The sequence below is a fragment of the Pipistrellus kuhlii genome, unplaced genomic scaffold (assembly GCF_014108245.1).
Source record: "Pipistrellus kuhlii isolate mPipKuh1 unplaced genomic scaffold, mPipKuh1.p scaffold_m20_p_6, whole genome shotgun sequence".
In the NCBI taxonomy this organism is placed as follows: domain Eukaryota; kingdom Metazoa; phylum Chordata; class Mammalia; order Chiroptera; family Vespertilionidae; genus Pipistrellus; species Pipistrellus kuhlii.
This window is the reverse complement of record NW_023425562.1, coordinates 80,133,160-80,148,689: the sequence shown is the minus strand read 5'-3', so window position 1 is coordinate 80,148,689 and position 15,530 is coordinate 80,133,160. Positions and strand designations below refer to the sequence as shown.

General features: G+C 48.6%; 1 pseudogene; it reads right to left on the bottom strand.

Moving 5' to 3' along the window:
• LOC118708457 overlaps positions 1-13,139 on the bottom strand; it is a 28,032-nt pseudogene extending 14,893 nt beyond the window's left edge.
• Between the last annotated feature and the right edge of the window lie 2,391 nt (positions 13,140-15,530).

The window sequence follows — 15,530 nt, the reverse complement described above, 5'->3', positions numbered from 1 at the left end:
GTTTGCACATGGCTCAGCAGGTGCAAAGGCCCTGCACATCTGCGTGACCGGCTGCTCCACCATCCCTGCTCCACTTTCCCAGAGCAAAGGAGACAAAGCCTCCCTTGGATTTGAAGGCAGGGGTTTCTCTGGTACAGAGAGGAGTGGAAACAAATGGGGAAACTGAGGCCGGGAGAGGACACTCCCTCCCTGGAGAGTTCGGAGAGGTGAGACTTGACCTTTCCATCAGCCCATGCTCCTCCCGCCTCACAGTTGCTTCTCTCCTACTTCGTTCCCGCCCCCTCCACCAGACCCCCACATGGAGCCTGGGACCTGGTGGCGGCTTCTTGGTGAATTCAATTGGATCCAGGAGGCCCAGACTGATTGTCACTAAAATTCATCCTGTCCCTCATGCCATCCCATGAAGGAGGTCTTCCTCTCTTCCCCAGTTTTGACCATGAATTCCAAACACCCACATGTGGTCACCACTTTGAAGGTGTGTGTGTGTGTGTGTGTGTGTGTGTCCATGATGGTATGTATGTGTGAGGGACCCTGAGAGAAAGTAGCAGTATGTGTGTGTGCATGTGTGCCTGAGGCATTGTGAGTGTGAGTATAGAGTGAATGTATGTAAGAACTCCTGTGAGCACGTGTGTGTGTGTGTGTGTGTGTGTGTGTGTGTGTAAGAGAGAGAGACAGAGAGAGAGAGAGAGAGAGAGAGAGAGAGAGAGAGAGAGAGTACCTGTGCTGCCTAGTCCCATTTTCCAGAACTAAGACAGGTCTTGGATGTGAATGGACCAATATCAACCCAAAGGAAGAGACAAGAACAGCCTCTGTCTGTTCAGAGTCTGACCACCGGGAATTAAGTTCGATGAGGACCTGGAGCAGGCTCTCCCCTGCCTGCTGCAGCCACCTGCCTGTGGTCTCTCCGTCAGCAAGAAGGTGGCTGCCTTAGAACTGACCCCGCAGAAGCGAAATGATGTTTTCTAAACCGTGATTGATCAAACCACCTGCCTTTTACCTCCAGCATTATTTCCTAAATGTGGAAAAGCAGGCTTTTCTGGAAGCAGAAGTGTGAGCTCCGCTCCAGTGCAGACAAACCATTATGACTGTGATGAGCCAGGTTTAAATAAGCAAAATCCCAGAACGGGTCCAAGAAAAAGGACTGAAAAAACACGTGGGCCACGTGCTGACAGAGCTATTAATCAGCAGGTGCCCACTCTTACCCAGGTAGGGAGAGGGCAGCTGATTATCACCGGGGACAGAAGTCAGCAGCAGGGAGAGTGTGAGTGCTACCCTGTGAAACGGGGCTCTCTCGAGTCTTAAATACGAAGGGTGAATGTGGGGGGGGGGGGGCAGTGTACATACATACATACAAGCCAGCAAACCCACGTACCACGTGGCAACATGCCTGGCTTACAGTAAAATATTCACAATCAGGGATTGTTGTTTCTATTAGAAAAATGTAATTGGCACCTGGAATTGTGCGTTTGGAGTGCTGATGTGTTTTCACTCATGTTCACTTTTCTAAGTAAAAAATGTCCATCCAGAAAGCACCTCTGGTTCCCAGCTGCAGGTTAAAGGCCGCACCCGGGGTCATGGCTCTCCTGGGACCACTGACAGGGAGGCAGGCGTCGGGCTCCCAGGAGGATGCTTGGTGCACTGCCCTCTAGGGTCTGGCCTCAATCCCCTTGACCTGCGCTCATCAGACCAGTCCCCCTCCTCCCTCCGCTCTGCGCAGCAGCCCAGCCCCTGGTGTCTGCTCCCCTTAGCATTCCCTCTGTTGCCCAAAGCCAGAGTGGCTCAAGGCCCTGACAGTCCCTTCCCCGCCACTCTGAGCAGGAGGAGGAATCACTTCTGACTCCCCAGCCCCCTGCCAAATTGGAGCTGTCAGCACTCCACTCAAAAGCTGCCAAGGGGACCCTCCACAGAGAGCCAGTTGCTGTCAGGACACAGAGCCTGTTGCCAAGGGGGGACCACAGTCCCCAAACCCTCTGGTGGGGAGCAGCCCTGGCCAATGGGAAGCTTGATGGGGACATGGCATTTATAGGCAAAGTGTGGTGCAGGTGAGTTAGCCTCATGTTGCGGAAAATTCTTCCCCATCACTGGAGCAGAGCTTTCTAATTCACTCCCTCCTTTGTCAAACAAATCTCTTCATGTGCCTTGAGGTCTAAAAATCACAGTTAGATATTTGGTTCGTTGCCATGAGCAGAGGAGAAAAACTTCTACTGACGGACGCGCTGAGGAGCTATTCGGGGAATGTCTCCCTGCCATTCACCCGGCACGGCTGTGGACAGGCCTCTCCCACTCACACACTTTCAAGAAAGTAAAACAAATACCTGCCCAGGAGCCCGCAGCGCGAGGCTGGTGGCGGGGATTAAGGTGTAGAGTTCGCCAGGAAGTCGCTGAATGATCTATTTTATCCAGATTGTGTCTGTTGATTTTACTCGGGGATTTTTTCTCTCTCAGTAAACATCATTACAGGGCAATGTGTGTTTTCATTTCTTTCTGGAGGAATGAAAGATGTTTGTATCCAAAGAGATAAAATGACCAGGCTTTTTTGGTTTTTCTTTTCTTTTTTTTTCTTTTTTTTTTTTTTTTAAGTACCAGGAAGACAGCCCAGGAGAAACAAAACCCCAGCATCATGGAGGTCCCTGCGCTCCTAAACTCTCCAGGGCCCCGCGATGTCCCATCCCCCCTCCGAGGAGAAAGCTTCGAAGTGGCCACGGAACGGATTCAAAGCCTGAGTGAGACCTCGGAGCGGGAAGCCACATCGGGACACCAGCCACCAGTCGGCTTTCTCTGCGTTGAATCCTGGTGGTCAAATGTCCAACTTCCGTCTTCCTCCACAAAGGGTCGGCCCAAGGCATGTGGCGTTATTAAAATTCCACAGCTGACCAGAAACTCCATGAGGAGAGCAAACATTTGTTTTCCTATATTGGATGTGGCTGAAAGAATTTGTCTTTTTCTTTTTCTTTCTGATTGGATTTTTTTTATGCTGACTAAACTCATCAGCCTGGGAAACTGCAGGCCTGCCCCTGGTGGGAGGGGCCCCTGGGGGTGTGTAAGCTCAATATTTTGCCCATGGCCAGCACCCCAATGTGCCTGGCTGACTGAGCCATCGGCTCAGAAGTAGTTTTTAAGTTTGAACAAGAGCAGCCTTTCCTGTGGTCGCTGGTCAGATGTGACCAGCCCTTTGGTCCATCAGAGAAAGTTCTGGATGGCAGGGATTTTTGCTCATCTTGGGAGCCCTGGGCCCAGCCTGGGGAGGGCGGGTGGGCGGGCATAGTAGGTCTCCAATAGACGGTGAGCAGGCTAACCCACAGCACTGGGCATTCACTAAGAATTTCAATCAGCAGCAATGGCTCGACCCAGACCTAATGTGCAGCCTCAGTTTGCATGACTCATGCGTTTAATCATTCCTTGTGTCTTTAATCATTCGTTATTCATAAATATTTGTCAAATTCTGGGGAAGCACGTTGGTGTAGGACACAGACCTCCTTTGGAGAGAGGAGTGGAGATGCCCGGCTGCCTGCAGACGCCAGCCTCTCAGATGTGCTGCGGCTGCACTGTGCCCGAGCTGCCCTGTCAGAGGCAGAGCCAGGCCACTTCTGCCTGGCACAGCCTCTCCTAACGGGCAGTCTCTGCTCAGAGACGTCCACGGCTGGCGAGAGTTTCACAGAGCTGCCCATGGTCCCAACTCTCCCTCCCCTCCCGCTGCCCTCCCTTTACCCCCTTTCCAGGGGACAGTGCATTTGGTCATCTGGTCTGAAGCCCGCCCCTGTCCCTTTCACTTCCCGTTGTGCCTCACAGGTACCCCCCAGTGCGTCTCCTGGATCCAGTTCTGTCTGCTGTGTTTTCTGGAGTGCCTGAGTGACAGACACCCCTGTGCTGGGCGCAGGAGGCTCAGCAGGGAAAGGGATCCGCACCCGCACCCCCAGCCTTTGTTGACCCAAACCAGGACAAGGGGATCTCTCTTAAAATGCCACAGCACCCGATACTTAAACAACCTTGAGTCCTACTGGGTTCCAGAGGGTGTCCTAATTACCACAGATAAACTCTCCCGTTCACCCTTCATTACTGCAGTATCCATGTTATAGACAGAGAACAAGACAAGAGAGGTCGGATGGCAATGGTCAGGTGAGTCAGCGAATGGGTGGGGAGTTAGGGTCCTGCCTGCAGGTGTGCCTTCCACCAAAGCCTGGAGCCACTTTGCTGTCCTTGACCCCTGTACCCAGCAAGGAGGCTCCCCCCTCAGCTTCTGCAAGCAGAAGGGCCCGCAGGTGGTGAGGGAGTGACCAGGCTAGGGCCTCGAGGAAATGGGCCAGGAGAATGAACAAAGGTCTGCGCAGAGTTGGCAGAGGAAGGCTGTGAGTTAGAAAGTCACCTAGTGCCTACGGTAGAAGGCAGATACCTGGATGTACCTTCTCAAAATGATGCTGGAAATGGGAAACAGACACTATGGCTCCAAAACAACCAATGTCCACTCTGAGCACCAAAATGGAGCCTCACCAGGAATCCAGCATGACACCACAGTCCTGTCCCCCCAGGCAGCCCCAGTGGGGACTTCAGTTCCCAGCACCTAGGACAGAGCCTGGTCCTTAGCATACGTGCTCAGGAAATGTTAGATGGATGGATGGATGGATGGATGGATGGGTGAACAGATGGGTGTCTGGTCCCTAAGTCCCTTTTTAAATAAGAGGAGAGGCATTAATAATTGGCTACTAACTGAATGAGGCTAGGGAGATGAGAAGCAAGCCCGGGTGACCCGGGGAAGACCTTAGTAAACAATCAGAGCAGAAAGTGACTTGCAGCAACAGAAGGATTGGCAAAGGGCTTTTAGTCTTGGAGAGTGAATGGTCAGGGGCAACCTCAGAAACGACTGGAAGCATGAACTTGGTACTGAGACACAAGTGGTGCCTAACCTGGTCAGCAGTCCACTGTGTGTTGTATAATATTAAATTCCTATTGCTGCTATAACAAATGACCACAAACAGAATGGTTTAAAACCATACACATGTATTATTGTCCTGGAGGTCAGAAATCCTAAACATCTCACTGAGCTAAAATCAGAGTGTCTCCAGGGCTGTGTTCCTTCAGGAGACTCTAAATGAGAATCCATTTCATGGCCTTTTCAAGCTTCTAGAAGCTTCTAAAATTTTTGGCTCATGGCCTTAGCTTCCATGTTTAAAGTCATCAGTATAGCATCTTCAACTCTCTCTGACTCTCACTTTCTGCTTCCTGACCTCATGTCCCCTGATGTCTCTCTAAGGACCTGAGCCTACACTGGGCCCACCCAGATAACCCGGAACGTCTCCCATCTCAGGATCCTGCACTTGACTACTCCTGTTTTTCTTCCTCTCTGAGTCAGCACAGTTTCCAGGAAGCCTCTTCTAACCTCCCTAGGTGATGTCCCTCTATTATGATATCCTACATAATAAAAGGCTTATATGCAAATAGACCAAACAGGGGTACGACTGATCACTATGATGTACACTGACCACTTGGGGGCAGACGCTCAATGCAGGAGCTGCCTACTAGTGGTCAGTGCGCTCCCACAGGGGGCGTGCTGCTCAGCTAGAACCCAGGCTCACCGCTGGCAAGTGCAGCAGTGGTGACGGGAGCCTCTGGATGTCCAGAGCAGTTGGACATCCCCGAGGGCTCTTAGACTGCGAGAGGGCACAGGCTGTTTTGAGAGACACCCCCAAATGCATGAATTTCATGCACTGGTCCTCTAGTAGTTTTATATTTATTGATGACTCTGGCTGATGCCTGTGTCTGTCTCTCAAACCATTTCCTGTCCACTTTGTGTCTGCAGTCATGCTCATTAACAGACACTCCACAAAGATGCCCAGAGTGAACTCATGATGTCACTTTTAGTCTTATGTGAAAAAATTGTAAGGCCCAAGGTAAAATAACTGGATCGATACATGGGCAAAATAAGGGGACCTGGAAGTCCCAGCTGGGTAGAAGAAAAGGGATGAAGGGGCAGGGCCCAGCCCTCTGTGACAGGAACCCCCATCCTCTGAGAGCCTAGGGGCGCCCCGCCAGGTGGCTGGTTCCCAGTGCCATATCTCAGAACTGATCTGCGTACAAGCTTCCTCTCCTTATCAACATGCAGCCGACAGAGGTGCAATTGATATCAATGGACCTGTTCCAGGAACAGGCTGGTAGGAGACTGCCAAACAGGGCTGGCCACTGCTGGGAAAGCAGGTGACTAAAGGAGCCTATCCTCCTCCCAAGGACAGGAATGGTCCGGGCCACAGTCAGGCCCCTCTGCCATGTAGAAAGAATAATTTGACAACAGTGAGTCACTGAATAGTTATTGATGTCCTACTGTGTATCAGTCGCCCGCTTAGGAGCTGGAGAAACAGGAGAGAACTCACTAAGCTTGAAAGAATCAGATGCCTGCCAATCAATTATACAAGTAAATCAATAAACCAATTGTGGTAAGAGTAAGAAGGAGAGGTACAGGGTGTTAGGAAAGCATATAATGGGAGTATCTGACCTGGTCTAGGGAATCAGGAGAGGCTTATAGGAAGAAATGACATTTAAGCCAACACTTTACAGACAGCATTCCCAACCTCTTTCTCCTTAGTTACTCCCTCTATCAAAGCTGCAAGAGTGAAATACTTACATTCTCAGCCTCCATTGCAGCTGGGGCTACTGTGGGACAATTGTGACTAATGAGATGCAAGCTGAAGTCTGTTGGCTCCACTGCCCTACTTCTTCCTGCCTTAAATGTGGATTAGATGTCTAGAGCTGAGGCAGCCATTCTGTGACACCAAGGAAAGGCCAAGATCATCCCAGAGATACCAGCCCTGAGTCACAGAATCAATACCTAGAAACCAGCTGCCTCCAGACTTCTTGCTACATGATTAAAATATGCCTGTTTTGTTGAGACCATTATAACTTGTAGTCAAAAGCATTAATAATTGAAACAGGTCTCAAAGGTGAGTGTTAACCAAGCCAAGAGTGGCAAGAAGGGTGTCCAGGATGAAGAAACAGCAAGTGCAAAAGTTCTGGGGTGGGATCGTCCACTGGCAGAATCCAGAGGTCAGGATATGGCTGAAGCTTAGGGAAGGAGGAGAGTGGATGAGCATGAGCCTGGAGGAGCAGACGGACCTTATGGCGAGTGGCTGAGACATTGCCAGGAACAACTGTAATCATCCAAAAGGATTTTAGATGAAGAAGCAAAAGGAGGCTAGATTTGCTTTCTATAAACTCTCTCTCCAGCAGGTTATGCGAATTGATTGAGAGGCTTCAAGGGAGACACTAGAGGACCAAGGAGAATGTTATCGTAGTTGTGGAGGAGAGAACAACAGGGCCATTTGGCCTGGGTGCCAGTGGTGGCGGGGACAGAAGTGATCCCTCAGACACTGTCTAATATCGAACACACTTGCCCCTGGTTAAGAACCACTAGTTGGAAGATGCTGCATTTCGTTTTCAATTTTAATTAGAAAGCCAGAGGAATGGCTAGAACCCCACAGCTCATTGAAGGCCTGGGACGTTCTTTTGCTTTTAGTTATTTAAGTTACCTGCCCGGCCCCTAAGGTACCACGTTTGCTATCCCAGGAGTAGGTTTATGGCTGTGGATTCCAAGGACTAATCCCATCTTACTACCTGGATGCTTTAAAACTTGGCCGGTGGATACAGTGGGACACTACTCCAGCCAAGGATAGAAGCATGTATCTAGGTAGAGTCCAGATAGGATGGATGGATAGATGGGTGCTGGGATGAATGAATAGTGGGAGGGAAAGAGAGCTTGAAAAAAAAAACAATTTTCGGGCGTTTACCAGGATGAGGTCCCAGAAGCAGGAAAGATAGGGAAGAAAACTCTAATAGGATGTTGATGGCATATACAAGGCTAAAAGGAGACGGACACTGGCTATTGGGTTTTGTTGTTTGAAATAGAAATTCTCTTAAAACAAACCTCTGGTCCATCCGTTTGTTTCTGCAAAACAAACAACAGGCTGCTTACAACCTCATTACAGAGGGAGCCCACGCCCCCACCCCCTCAGCCTCCCAGTCCATTTGGAAGATCCGGACCAGTGAACCAAGAATCCAGAAAGGACACGGAGTGGGAAGAGGACAGAAACAAACACTCTCAAATAGCTATACAAACGCTTGAGGTTCGAGGGGAAAAGTAATCATCCTGTAATTGACTGTTTACTAATGGAATCTATTAATTTATAGCCACAAAAGAATCAGCTAATTTGTGGTTAATGATGTTTAAAAGATAAACAACACAGACGAACTCCGTGGAGCACAACCCCAGTTCTCTGGCATCTGTCTGCATAGACACTCTGGCTCTCAATGAGGCAGAGGGGGGACAGCAGTTGTGGGAGTGGGGTCAGTGGAGAGCAAAGAGAGATTTGGTGGGAAGCAGGGAGTCCCAGCCTCCAAAGGAGCCTTGTTCACCTTTGCAGTTTCTTTTCAAATTGCACATCCTCCACTCCAGGTCCCAATATCATCCCTGCTGTGCCCCCACCGTCCATGTCAGCCCCACTCTGGGCCTTTGCTTTCACTGGGAACAGAATATATTGGCTAGAGGGGTAGTGACGTCGGAGGCTGATTGGATGGGAGTGCAGGGAGTTGTGCGGATGCTCGGCGGGATGTACTTCAGTGCAGGAGGACGGCAGGGAGTCCTCACTGAAGTCATGGAAGTGATGGCTTGGATGAGATTCGGAGGACTGTCCTTACTTCCTTTCCTGCTCTCCTTCCTTTCCTTCCGTCCTTTCCTCTCCTTCCTTCCTTCCTCCTGCCTTCCTTCCTTCCTTCCTTCTTCCTTCCTTTTCCTTCCTTCCTTCCTTCCTGTCATTCCTTCCTTCCTTCCTTTCCTTCTCTTTCCTCCTTCCTCCTCCTCCTCCTCCTCCTCCTCCTCCTCCTCCTCCTCCTCCTCCGTCGTCGCCGTCGTCGTCTTCTTCTTCTTCTTCTTCTTCTTCTTCTTCTTCTTCTTCTTCTTTTTTTATAATAAATCTTTATTGTTCAGATTATTACAGGTGTTCCTCTTTCCCTCCTCTTCCCCATAGCTCCTCTCCACCTGATTCCCAACTCCACCCCATGCCCTTACCCCCCCCCCCCCCGTCTTCATCCATAGGTGTAAGATTTTTGTCCAATCTCTTGCCTCACCCCTCAGACTCCCTTCCCTCTGAGAATTGTTAGTCCAATCCCTTTCTATGTCCCTGTTTCTATTATGTTCTCCAGTCCATTTTGTTCTTCAGATTTTTTTTTTTTTATATTTTATTGATTTTGTACAGAGAGGAAGGGATAGAGATAGAGAGTTAGAAACATCGATGAGAGAGAGTCATCGATCAGTTGCCTCTTGCACACCCCCTACTGGGGATATGCCCGCAACCAAGGTACATGCCCTTGACTGGAATCGAACCCGGGTCCCTTCAGTCCCCAAGCCGACGCTCTATCCATTGAGCTAAACCGGTCCCGGCTAGATTTTTTATTCACTTGATTTTTAGATTCACTTGTTGGTAGGTATGTATTTTATATCTTTTTGTTGTTCATAATTTTTACCTTTACTTTTCTTCTTCTTCTTCCTCTCCTTAAAGAATACCCTTCAGAATTTCATGTAGTCCTGGTTTGGTGTTGATGAACTCCTTTAACTTTTTCTTATCTATGAAGCTCTTTATCTGCCCTTCAATTCTGAATGATAGCTTTGCTGGGTAGAGTAAGCTTGGTTGTAGGTTCTTGTTGTTCATCATTTTGAATATTTCTTGCCATTCCCTTCTGGCCTGCATAGTTTCTGTTAAGAAATCAGCTGACAGTCGTATGGGTACTCCCTTGTAGGTAACTAGCTGTTTTTCTCTTGCTACTTGTAAGATTCTCTCTTTGTCTTTTGCCCTTGGCATTTTAATTATGATGTTTCTTGTTGTGTCCCTCATTGGATTCCTCTTGTTTGGGGTTCTGTATGCTTTCTGAACTTGTAAGTTTATTTCTTTTACCAGGTAGGGAAAGTTTTCTATCATTATTTCTTTCAATAGTCCTTCAATACCCTGCTCGCTCTCCTCTGGCACCCCAAAAATCCGGATGTTGGTACGTTTTAAGCAGTCCCGGAGGCTTCTTACACTATCCTCACACTTTTGGATTCTTCTTTCTTTCTGCCTCTCTGGTTGGGTGATTTTTTTCTTCCTTATATTCCAGATCTTTGGTTTGATTCTTGGGGTACGTTGAGCTATAGTTGAGTTTCTGTATATTTTTTATTTCAGACAATGTATGTTTAATTTCTGACTGGTCCTTTTCCATTTTTTTTTTTTTTTTTTTTTTTTTTTTTTTTTTTTTTTTTTTTTGGTATTCTCTTTAAGGTTTTTGAAGGTCTCAACAAGCTTCTTGGAGGTCTCATCAAGTTTCTCAAAGGTTTTTAGAAGATTCTTTTTTTAAAAAAATATATTTTATTGATTTTTTACAGAGAGGAAGGGAGAGAGATAGAGAGTTAGAAACATCAATGAGAGAGAGTCATCGATCAGCTGCCTCTTGCACATCCCCTACTGGGGATATGCCCGAAACCAAGGTACATGCCCTTGACCGGAATTGAACCCGGGACCCTTCAGTCCCCAAGCCGACGCTCTATCCACTGAGCCAAACCTGTCTCGGCAAGTTTTTAGAAGATTCTTGAGTAATCTTATAAATGTGATTCTGAACTCTGTGTCGTCCAGTAGTATGCTTTCCTCCATGTCTCCCATTCGTGACATGTTTCTGTGTCTCCTCCCTGTGTTGATGGAGTGGCTTTGTGTATTTGGTGACCTATCAGCTTCCCCAATCACCTGGGGTGGTTGCTGCTCTGGAAACTCGGTTAGTTTCAATGGGGCTTTGGTGCTTACTGAGTCTGTATCCGGAATGCATCACTTATGGGTGTGAGTGGTTGAAATTGACCACTAGGAACACTGGCTTCTGGATCTCCAATGGGATTTAATTCAGCTACTGTCTGAAGTCGCCCTGCAAGAGCTACAGCGAGAACTACAATTTTTTCCTATTTGCTTGGGAATTGGCGTTTTGTTTTGTTTTGTTTTGTTTTTTTCTTTCTGGAGTTGCAGTTTATATCTGGTTAAGCTGCCTAGATACAAGCCATTCATATGTAAAAGCAGCTGTGTGGTGCCTGGGAGGGTCTGTAGAATGTGTGGGCGGGACTTCAGGGTGGGGCAGGGTCTCAGGACGTCACTAGATTGGGCATGGGCTAACAGCGATGTCTGCCCTTCCATATTTCCAAGTCTCCACTTCCCTGAGATCCAGCGCAGTAAACAATGATTACTGCGCACACCTCTGCAAGAGTCGCCCTCACTTCGGACCAGATGGCCAACAGACCAGCTTCTCCCCATAGGCGTCTGGGCCCCCACGTGACCCCAGAAACTGGATTTCAAAGTGATAGGGAGCTTGTTTCCTTTCGGGTTGAAAAGAAAAGCTGCGCCGGGTGCCCAGTCGCCGCCACCAGCCTGATTCGCCTCCAGCCGGATTCTTGTGCCTCCCTACCTAGGCTCCTCAGCTTTTCAGCGCTTGCATCCTCCTCTCTTTCACCCAGCCTTCCCATGGTTTTGGATGATAGATGTCCTTTATATTAGTTTTAATTATTAAAATTGTTGTGCGAGCAGCAGACCAGATGTTTATGTACGCCACCATCTTGGTTTCTCTCTCCCATCTTTTCTTCTATTCCCCTGGATATTAATACAGATTATTAGTAGCTACAGAATAACTATCACTTACATTAGAGGGCACCCTAGTGTTTCCATACATTATCGATCTCTAGGATTCCTCAAAATCCCCTACAAAGTTGGTCTCAGTCTCAGCCCATCAACCCATTTTATAGGTAAGAAAACTAAGGCCTAGAAAGGTGAGTCAACTTGCCCAGTTTCATTGCAGATGCATGGTGGGTCTGATGTTGGAATCTAGTCTATCTAATCCCAGAATCCTATCTCCAGATCAGCATTTCCCAAATCTTACTCATTCTCATGCCTATATTTTTGCTATTTCTGCAAACTACTTGTGGTAGTGTGGACAGGGTGGGGGAGGGTTGGGATTATGTATTTATGATCTTTCTTTAAATTGTCTCCTCCCCCTTCTTTTTATTTATTTATTTTTTATTATTTTTGGCTGGGTACAGTGAACTTTGATAGTACATGACAAGACAGGGTTCCCAAAGTTCTTCCCCTTCCTCAGGGGTGTGGGGTGAAAACTGGAAGTCAGGAGATTCTCAGTGTGTTGGGGGATCGATTTGGCGCAAAGACTTCCCCAGAAGCTGAGGGCCACTCTTCCTCTCGCTGGGACTGGTGGTCCAGGGGGTTCTTACTCCTTGGAGGCCATGTGGCCATGGGGCCACCCTGTTGCAGTAGCCAAATTCATTGTTGGACCAGGAAACGAGCTTGACAAAGTGGTCATTGAGCAATGCCAGCCCCAGCATCAAAGGTGGAGAAATGGGTGTCACTATAAAGTCTCAGGAGGCAGCCTGGTCCTCAGTATAGACCAGGATGCCCTTGAGGGGGCCCTCTGATGCCTGCTTCACTACCTTCTTGATGGCATCGTATTTGGCAATGTTTTCCAGGCAGCAGGTCAGATCCACAACCAACACATCAGGAGTAGGGACACAGAAGGCAATGCCAGTGAGCTTCCAGTTCAGCTCAGGGAAGGCCTTGCCCACAGCCTTGGCAGTGCCAGCAGAAGCAGGGATGATGTTCTGGGTAGCCTCTTGGCCATCATGCCACAGCTTCCCAGAGGGGCCATCCACGGTCTTCTGGGTGGCAGTGATGGCATGAACTGTGGTCATGAGTCCCTCCATGATGCCAAAATTGTCATGGATGACGTTATCCAGGAGGGCTAAGCAGTTGGTGGTACATGAGGCAGTACTGACAATCGTGAGGGAGTGGTAATACTTGTCATGGTTCACACCCATCACAAACGTGGGGGCATCCGCAGAAGGGCCAGAGATGAGGACCCTCTTGGCTCCATCCTTCAAGTGAGCCCGGCCTTTTCCATGGCAGTGAAGACACAGATGGACTCTACCACATACTCAGCACCAGCATCAACCCCTTTGATGTTGGCGGGATGGACTTTCCATTGATGACAAGCTTCCCGTTCTCTGCCTTGACTGTGCCTTTGAGCTTGCCAGGAGTAGAATCGTACTGGAACATGCAGACCATGTAGTTGAAGTCAATGAAGGAGCGGTTGATGGCAACAATATCCTCTTTGCCAGGTGCCCGATGCGGCCCATTCCATTCACACGGACCTTCACCATCGTGTCTCAGGATTGTGGCTGGCGCTGCACAGGAAGAGCGGTTGTCTGAGGAACAGAAGCAGAGAGCCCTTTCTTTTTATTTTTTCATTTTAGCTTCATCCCCAGCAGTATTACCCAGGTCTGATAGGTTAAGAATATATTTGTTTCTAAGACAAATTTGGAATAAATACCTGACTACTAAATTATACTCTTGCCTTATCCTACCTTATAATCTTGGAAACCACCCAGGGTACAAGAACTATACAATTTACTCTGTCAACCTTCCTGATACAGCCCACCCTTTGACAGGCACTGGGCGCCCGCCTGGACTCCTCCAGCCCACGGACATCCTTCCTTTTGTGGACAGAAAATCCATGTCATTAGCAAACCACAAAAGGACAAAATGAAATTAAGGGAGAAGGATTCGTTTCCTTGAGAAGATTATAAGATCCTTGAGGATTAGAAGCAACCCTCTTCAATCTTGAAGTCTTTGCTCTGTGGGAAACAGAGATGGAACTCACAGAAGGTGCTCAGTAAAGTCTGGGGGAGGAGCTGATGGGGACAGAGAACAGAGAAGTGGGAGATGTTATTGTCACAGCTGGGTCTGGGCCAGCCTGAATCCATATTCCTTCTTCTGCCAACAAGGCTCAGAATTCACCTGGGAGTGTCCCCTCCCTTCTCCCAGTCCAGCACTTCAGGGTGGGCCTCCCCCACCTGGCCATAGGTGCTGGACATTCCCCAAGCCACTGTGATTAGTTCAGAAATGGGGTCACACCCCAAATTTGGCCAGGGAGTCAGGCCTAGGGCTTTCATTCAAGTTTCTGGGGAAGGAGCAGCTCTATCCTGCTGAGCTGGACTCTCAGAGGGCGGGGGCCTGGAGAGATGGGTGGTCATCTTGCTGGGAGCCTGAGAATTTAAACCCCATGGGAGAGGCAGGCACATGGAGAGGGGGCAGGGCTTGAGAAGCTGCATAAAAACAATCCTGAAATAGGATCTAACATCAGAATTTTCAGCCAATAACTCTTCTTTTGGCATGAGCCTTTTTGAGTTGGGTTTTCTGTTACTTGCATCCAAAACACCCTGGAGGAACCCTTGACTAAGGGTCAGGAAACCAGACTCTGTGTGTATCTCATGTGACCCTGGTGAGTCACTGCATCTTTCATGACCCTACCTCAAAGCACCTCCCACTCTCTCCTCCCCCAGCATTTCCTGTCCGGACCCAGACCAGTGCCCCCTGACATTTCATGCTATGTTCATGACCTTGTTTGCTAGCCATCTGTCTCACTGCTGACCGCCCAGTGCTCAGAACAGACCTGGCGCACGGGAAGTCCTGGGTAAATAGTTATTGTGTATCCTGCCTCAGTGTCTCCACCTGTGAAATGTGAGGGAAGTATAACATTTTCTCTCAGGATCCTTCTGCTAGGCTGTGCTTTGCTTCCCTCGCAGCTTTTCAGACCTCTGAGAACACTGCACGAGGGTTTCTTCTGAAGGCGCTCGTGTCTCCAGCAAATAACCTCTCACTCACAGGGAAGGAGTTTGTAAGACTGTCCTCTTTTGCTCCCTTCCTCTGCCTACACAAGCTCATTAACCAGAAAGTCCCTCTTGATGTCTAACACAATCTTTCATGCTGCGACTTGAGTTCAATAGACATTCCAGGCCACTCAGAGCAGGGAAGAAACTGTAAAGTGACATGAAATCCTGTGAGAAAATAAAAGCTCAAAGATGCCTGCATTTTCTTCCACCACAAAGAAACCCTCGTTTCCTTCTCATGACAGTTTCTGACTTTGCACAAAGTTCCTTTCTTGTCTGCACCTAGGAACAAAGCTCTTCTGGAGATGCGGGTGCAAAGATGAGAATAAAATAAATAAACTGTCTGTTTAATCTTCCTATTGTCAAAACAATGTCTCAGCCAAAATACCTGGGCTCTGATTCATCCCACTGACCCTCTTCAGAGGGAGCAGGCAGGAGGCAGGAGAGTCAACATTTCTCAACCCATTTGACGGATGAGCTCAGAGGAAGGGGGAGGCTCTGCAATGAACAAGCCACAGTAAACAACGGAACCACTTCTTTTCCGGGGTCAGGTACTGCCTGCCTCCTAGTTTAAAGGAAGGCCCCACCACCTAGGATGCAGGCTTAGCCTCCATTAATTCATTCGCTCATTCACTCATTCACTCACTCACTCATTCACTCACTCACTCTCTCATTCAGAGGATTAAAAGCCTGGACTGAGCACCTCCCTGGGCCTTGCTCAGTAGCCTCGGGGCTCCTTTCCCACCCCAGCCTCTGAGGGAGGATGTGCAGGAATTATCTGTCCCTTGACTGGATGGGGAGGTTTAATGAG